At 57.2% G+C, this 7,066-nt stretch overlaps 1 pseudogene; it reads right to left on the reverse strand.

Moving 5' to 3' along the window:
* Nucleotides 1-5,807: 5,807 nt before the first annotated feature.
* On the reverse strand, nt 5,808-6,755 carry LOC114202513 (thymocyte nuclear protein 1 pseudogene; annotated as a pseudogene).
* Between the last annotated feature and the right edge of the window lie 311 nt (nt 6,756-7,066).

Raw genomic sequence — 7,066 nt, forward strand, 5'->3', positions numbered from 1 at the left:
GAGTTGGATGGGCAGGAGGAGGCGGGGTTGGGTTTGAGCCTCTAAGAGCAACAGGAGGGATTCCTGCAGGGATGAACTGTTCTCTATGCAGACTGTATTCATGTCAATACCCTGGATTGTAGTATAGTTTGTGCAAGATGTCAGCATTGGTGAAACTACCTAAAGGGTACAGGATACCCGTCCATTTTTTCAATTGCATGTCAATCTATAATAATGTCAAAATTAAAAGTTTAATTTAAAAGAGGGACACTACTAAGAAATTCCTCCTCCTCCAGAAAAACCCAGACCACTCTTTCTGAGGTCCTTCCGGAAACTGACTTCAGAAACTCCCTCTCGTTAGCGGCTATGTTCTAGGGGCCGGTGTCAGTGAGGCCATTCCACAGCCCTTCTCCCCTCCCACCCGCCCATTCTGTTCCTCACCTGTATCCTTTACTGCTGTGGGTTCTTCTGGGCTGAGGCCCCATGGCTAATGCGGCCGGGGCTTCCCTGAGTGTCACCGGGCTCCAGCTTGAAGCTCAACGACTTGCATGCTGTCCCCTGAAGCAAAGGCTGCTTTAAAAGCATTTTTGTTCTCAGCCCATTGTTTCTGACCTAAAAGCCACCCTGCCATCACTTATCATCATAAAAGGGCCCAACAAGGCAAGGGAAATTATTACAAGGATCTGAAGGCAGAGTCCACAGAAGACCATGACCAGTCACTCTGGACACAACAAGAGAAAAAGAATGGCTTAAACTACAGGGGTTTGAGTGAAAATGTGTGTATGTGACTGTACGTGGGGGGCGCGGGAGGGGGTCCTCGTTCCCCGTGCACAGATCGCCTGATGATCTGCACTCCCTCTTTGCCTCCCCCCCCTTTTCCGGTGGCTCCCTTGCCTCACTGCTAGGTCGGCTAACCTGGGGGGGCCTTGGGGAGCGTGACCTCAGAGCCTCAGGGCCAAACTGTTTCTCTGACCTCACCAGTAACTGAGACCCAGCTCCGCGGACGAGGCCGGACCGTCGAGCCAGACAGAACCACAGCGAAGCGCTGCGTTTGTTTGGAGACGGGTCTCCCTGTGTGGCCCAGGCTGCAGGCACGGGCTCTGCACGGGCACGAGCCCACTGCCGGGCCCCACGCCAATCTGGACCCGCTCCGTTTCCGACCCGGGCGGGCCCACCCCTCCTTGGGCACCCTGGCGGTCTCCCGCTTCTGGGAGCTTCGCCAGAGGGACGGCGAACTTGCGAACGTAGCCCGCACACCGACCGGCACAGCGCCCGCCGGCCCACGCCACCCTGCCGCCTCGGCCTCGCGAGTCGCGGCGACTCCGGGCGCGGCCACTACGCCAGGCCAGCCGAGTCTCAAGCACCAGCTACGACGCACCAGCAGTGTCGTCACACGTACACGCTGCTCCCCTCTTCGTCCTCAAAACCACCCCAGGAGCCTTTGAGCCACGGCGAGGGACAGTCCCCAGGGGGGACAGTAAGCTACCCAAAGTCCCACCGTTAGTGGGCAGCGAGCAGAGCCAGGCTCGGAGCCCCTTGGCTCCAGGGCGAGCGCACCCTGACGCCGGCAGCAGCAACACCGCCTCCCGCTGGGCACAGGCGCTCTTGCCGCTCACTCTGCGCCCGCGGAAAATCTGCAGGGTCCACGTTCCAGACCAACCTACAAAAAGTCACTTGCCCAAGTAAGGTCTACTCAGGGCGATGCAGAAAATCCGAACCGGGAGTAAGAGTCCGCGGTGTCTCCGTCTTCCGGACCAACCCAAACCAGACCAGAAACGCCCGCTCTCGCTGTCTCTCTGCCCGCTTCCCTCATCCCGCAAGCTCTCCGCGTAGACGCCGCAAGAGGCACGGCTTCTTCGCAGCTCTGCGGAAGCAGCTTCTGCAGCGGGCTGTGGATGTCCTGCGACGGGAGGGCCAGGAACCGCTCGGACACCAACAGCTCAAAGACCTGCTCCAGGGTGCGCACCTCAGGCCGAAGCCACCGAGCGGTGGCAAAGCTCCGGGAGCCGCCTGACGGTTTCCCGGGGCCCAGCGGCAAAAGCCCCAAGAGCAGGCGGGAGGCCACCAGGCTGCGCCCGGAGGTGGGGAGGCGGGCCAGCTCCTGGCGGCAGGCGCAGTAGCTCCTGGGGTGTCTCATCAGGAGCCTTTCGCTCCTGGGAGCCTGGGCCGGACGCCAGGATCAGGTTCCTAGATCTCTTGACCCTGAAGGCAGCTGGGACCGCCGTCGAAGGCGCCAGGCGCCCCGGGCAACAATAAACAGCAGGATCAGCGTGCCCTGGGTTCCCCGTCCCAGCGCAGCAGCCCAACCCCAGCCCGAGGGGGGAGCTGTCTCCAGCGCCGTGACCTCTGTGCGTTCGGGGCGGTGGGGCGCCTGCCCCTCGACCCGCTTCCGCCCGGGGTTGGGAGGCACAATCGCAGGCTGCTGTCTCCTCTCTGTCCGGGGCCCACGCAGGACTAGGTCCTGCTCCCACCAGGGAAGTCCCCGCACTAAAGTCTGGTGTCCCAACACCAACGGCACCAGCTGGGGACCAATGTGAGGACGACGTCTCCCCGGTGACAGCATCGTCTCTGGCCTCGCGCCAACTCACTAGGGAGGGAAAATGTGACCCCAGCGGCGGGGCCACTTGGAGGACAAGAGGCGGGCCGCCGGGGGAACCCGAACACCCGCGAGCCCGCTGGTGGTGGCCGCGGGCGGAGAGGAGCGCACGGGGTGGCGCGAGGTCGAAGCTCGGGTCTTCAAGAAGGAAACTAGAAAGGTAGCTCAAGGCCAGTGTGACCCGCGAGAAGAAGACTAGAGTCCTAAGCCCAGGAAAGCTTATTAAAATGTGAATTCTCCAGCTCATGCGAGATGCGGTGCGCCAGGGTATCGGAAAGGGGCCCAGAAATCTGAAGTTTTACCAGGGCCTCCCAAGAAATTCTTCCTGCACTGAGAAGTTTGAGAATCAGTGACCCAGGAATAAAAGAGTTAAAGGAGGTCCCCACCACTCGGGTTACTGTGGGGCGGATGGAAGAGAAGCCCTTGCTGGGATCACGAACCGGGGACGCCCCACCCAACCCCCCGGGCTCTGGAAGCGCTTAAGGCCGGAAACGGGAACGCTTCCAGGCGGTAGGAGGCCCCTAGGAGGCCAAGGAAGGGGCGGTCCCTCCCACGTCAGCATGCTCTCGGGCCCAGGCGGCGGGGCGCGTGCTTCGCGGCCCGCCGGGAAATGTAGTCCTCAGGGAGGCCGCGCGCCTGCGTCCTGCGCGCCTGCCCCGGGGAGCCTGGGAAAGTTGTGGGCCCCGACGCAGTAAGTCCCTGAGCCGCCAGAGGGCGGAGCCGGCCGCGGACGCGGGCTGCCGGGCCCCCATCCCGCTAGGGCGACGCCAACTGGCCGCCGCCAGCCCTGACCCGGCGGCGGGCCCCTGTCCAGCGCGGGTCCCCCCCGCCGCTCCCTGCGACCCGGCCGGGCGTTCCCGGGCTTGTCCGGGGCCCGGAGCGCCCGTCGGGGCGCCGGGACATCCCGTGGGGAGCGCGCAGGGGCCGTGCCCCCGCCCCGGGCGGCCGATGTGTAACCGGCTTTTAGAAGTTCCCGCGACGTGTCCCTCCTCGCCTTTCCCCGAGTGCCCGCTTTGCGCACACCCTCTTTATCCGTGCGCCATGGGAGCGCGGGCTCGCTCGGGCCGGTTTGGGGGGAAGCCGGGAGCCCCGGGGTGCAGTCGAGGGTCCCTGCGGAAGGGCGGTTGGAGGGCCGGCGGGACAGTCAGGGCCCTGCTGGACGTGGTGGAGGGTTCGGGCCCATCTGGGGAGGGCGGCCAACTGCGAGGCTGAGCAGCGTCAGGGCGGTTCCACAGCTCAAGCCGGCCGGTCCCTGGATGCCATCCAGGGAGGAGGGTTGGATGCCTGGGGTGGGGTGGAGGGGACGTGGAACTTTCTAGGAATGAGTGCTGGGGAGCAGTAACCTTGCTTGAGCGCTTCCTCTGTGCCAGGCCAGGCAGCTGCCGTTCTCTTCCACGCAGTTGGATGCACCACAGGAAATTTTATGAAATCGATGCTATGATTATTTTCATGTTAGAGACAGAAGCACTCAGTGTCAGGGTCACAAAGCCAGCAGGTTATCGCACGTGGATGGGTCTGCTGCTGAAGTTCAGGTTACCATCAAGATAAAGGATGATAAGTTCCCAATGTACATTTCGGATGGCTAGGTAGGAAGATTATGAGTATTTTTTTAACTTGTGCCACTGCAGGGAAGAAGACAGGCACATGAGGCATCTGGGCAGATACAGAGAGGATCTGTAGCATAAGGTGGGTACCGACATTGAGACGTGCGTGTGACCATGTCCTTGACCTCAGACATTGGACTAAGAACGTTTGGATGATTTGAGACATGAGTGTTGCAGAGATCTCTTCATTCCATCCTTCTCACCATTTCCCTCTGGCATTTCCTGTGTGACCTGGGACAAGTCATTCAGTGCTCCTGAGCCTCCAACCTCGGTCCCCTCATCTGTACTCAGGGCATCATACTAGTCCCCACGTCCTCGCTCTGGGGGAGAGCTACGTGACCTGCCGTATGCGGGAGACTTTTAACAGCACGTGGACATAGCAAGAGGAACGTGATCAGTGTCCTTGCTTACTCATGCGGACCAGATGGCTGGTGGCCTGCCCTGAGGCAGTGTATCGTTCTCATGAAAAAGCCACTTGGCATGCCATCGCGGGACGAGGGTCAGGCTGATGTGGGCTGAAGTACACAGCTCTTGAGTGGAGAAGAACGAAGGGTTGTGGATCTGTAGCTTTTGGACGCAAGACTCTAACTACCTAAGACGCCCGTGGCTGAAGGTGACCAAGGGTGACTCAGAGCCACGTGGACTTTCAGGGTCATTCACCAGAGTTGTCAGTATTGGTCTGCATTTCTTCTGTGGCCTGTGTATCTACAGAAACAGAAGATAGCCCATATTAGACTGGGATTGGGGTTTCAGGCCACCAGATGTATAAGGGTTCATTTAAGGGATGGGGCCCTTAGCCTTGTGCCCATGAAATTTTAAAGCCAAGCTGTCCAATAGAACTTTCTGCAATTATGTCTATGGAATGCTTGAAATTTGGCTAGTATGAATGAGAAACTGAATTTTTAATATTAATTAAACTGAAACTGCCACGTGGGACTATCATATTGGGAAGCACAGTTCTAGAGGGCCCGTGGATGTTCGAGAACATTTTGTAAACTTTTTAAATTGGTTGTGTGTGTGTATTTTTTCTAGGAAGTGAGTTCATGGCTTTCATCAGCTTCTCATAACTACCAACAAAATTAGGATCTGCTGCTTTATGGCTTTGGCAGAAAGTAAGCAAGTTGAGGGAGCTGAGTATGGCCTCTGGTGACCACTGCTGTTCCTTCTTTCTCATTTTGTCTTGTCCTCAGCTGTGGGTGGCTCCTCATGATGAACCGCTATGCTGTTTACTTCTTCATAGCAGGCTAGGACCGTTAGCCCAAAGGCCACTGATGTCAAACTGAAACTCTCATACATTCAGTTCTTTTAAATAGTCCAAAAAACACATTTTCAAAGCCATTTGGAGCCTACCTATTTACATACTCCATAAAACCTCACCCATCACCTGCAAACCACAGGTAAGTCAAATACTGGGGTCCATAAAAGACCCCAGACTGCTGCCATGCTTTGGAACTGTCTGACCTGGGGGCCCCCCACCGAGCTGCTCAGTGTCATTACCTAAACACAAACATTTCCTCTCTCATTTCCCCTTCTTCCCTGCAAATGTCCTTGCCCTATTCCCCATCTGGGCCGGGGCGGGGTTGGGGTGCGGCGCCCATGCCTCTGTCTCTGGAAGGTCTCTCTTTTTTTTTTTTATATTAATGTTTTATTGGAAAAGGTACATGAAAACCACGCAAGGTGCCACACACCTTCGTTTGTCTTATAAAAGCTTGACTTCTTTGGAGTAATGGCTTGCCCATTCCAGCAACAGTGTCCCAGTTAACTTGGCTCCTTTTCTTCCAGGCTCAAAATAAAATCAAACTCCTCTCGAGTCAGGGGCTGAATTGAGAGTCTCTGGCGAGTGAAGAGAGCCATATTTTTTAAGGGGCCTCCAGTGGTTTTGTGAGCTTGGTAATGGGTTTTGAGCTCAGCCAGGGTGATGTAACGCTTCATCATCCGAACAAACTGTACATCCACCATGGACCATTTGGGGTTGTCTTCTTTGCTGGATGGGTCATAATGGGGATTGTTTTTCTCAAACTGTGTGTGGCCTGGGTAAGCCTCCTTCACAATCTTCACAAGTCCTGCGATGCCTGGCTCTTTGCAGTTGCTATGGTAGAAGAACGCTTCTTGCCCCAGCTGCATGGCTCGCAGGAAGTTCCGGGCCTGGTAGTTGCGAACACCATCCCAGCATGCTGTCTGCTTGGGCTGTGCTTTAAGATCCTCAATGCTGAACTTCACATCTACACCTTTCTCTAGTCGGCTTTCTGGCTCAGACTTCATCAGCCAGTAACTGCTTAGATTCTTCCCACAGTTTTTAGAGGCTGAAGTCTTCTCAGGGCTGGAGTTACCCAATGTAGCTGATGTCCCTACTGGGTTCTTAGTCTTGGTACGTTTTCCTGCTGGCCCCTTATTGTCTGGCCCGGCAGGCCCAGCAGCCCCGGCGAGCCTCTTCCGGGGTTTCGGCATGGTTTCCCTGCGGGGACTGCGCTAAAGTCTCCTCGGTTCTCTCCCTGATCCTTCTCTCATTCAGTCACCATTCTCCCAAGCCACTGATTCCACGATTCCGCAGACAGAACCCCACCCAGGCGCCGAAAGGCCGGCACTCTCTGGAAGGTCTCTTGCCGGGAGGGAGTTCCCCTCTCAGACAACCCTGACCTTGTGCTGCCCAAACAAAGCTTGTTTCTGCCTCTCATGGTCCTGTGTCTTCCTTGATCACCACCCCCCCGCCCCAGTCCCTGAACTCACCACGAATCCTTTAAGAGAGAGACAGGAGGAGCAGGGTTAGTAGTGGGAGATATTACTATGGAAGCCAGTAGGTGGTGTGGTGCCAGGAAGGGGTCATGAAGCAAAGAATGTAGGCAGCCTCCGGAAACTGAAAGAGACAAGTGAAATGGATTCTTGCCTG

Source organism: Eumetopias jubatus, unplaced genomic scaffold, assembly GCF_037043125.1.
Source record: "Eumetopias jubatus isolate StellerSeaLion01/CBP00866 unplaced genomic scaffold, mEumJub1_p1.0 scaffold_11, whole genome shotgun sequence".
NCBI classification, from domain to species: domain Eukaryota; kingdom Metazoa; phylum Chordata; class Mammalia; order Carnivora; family Otariidae; genus Eumetopias; species Eumetopias jubatus.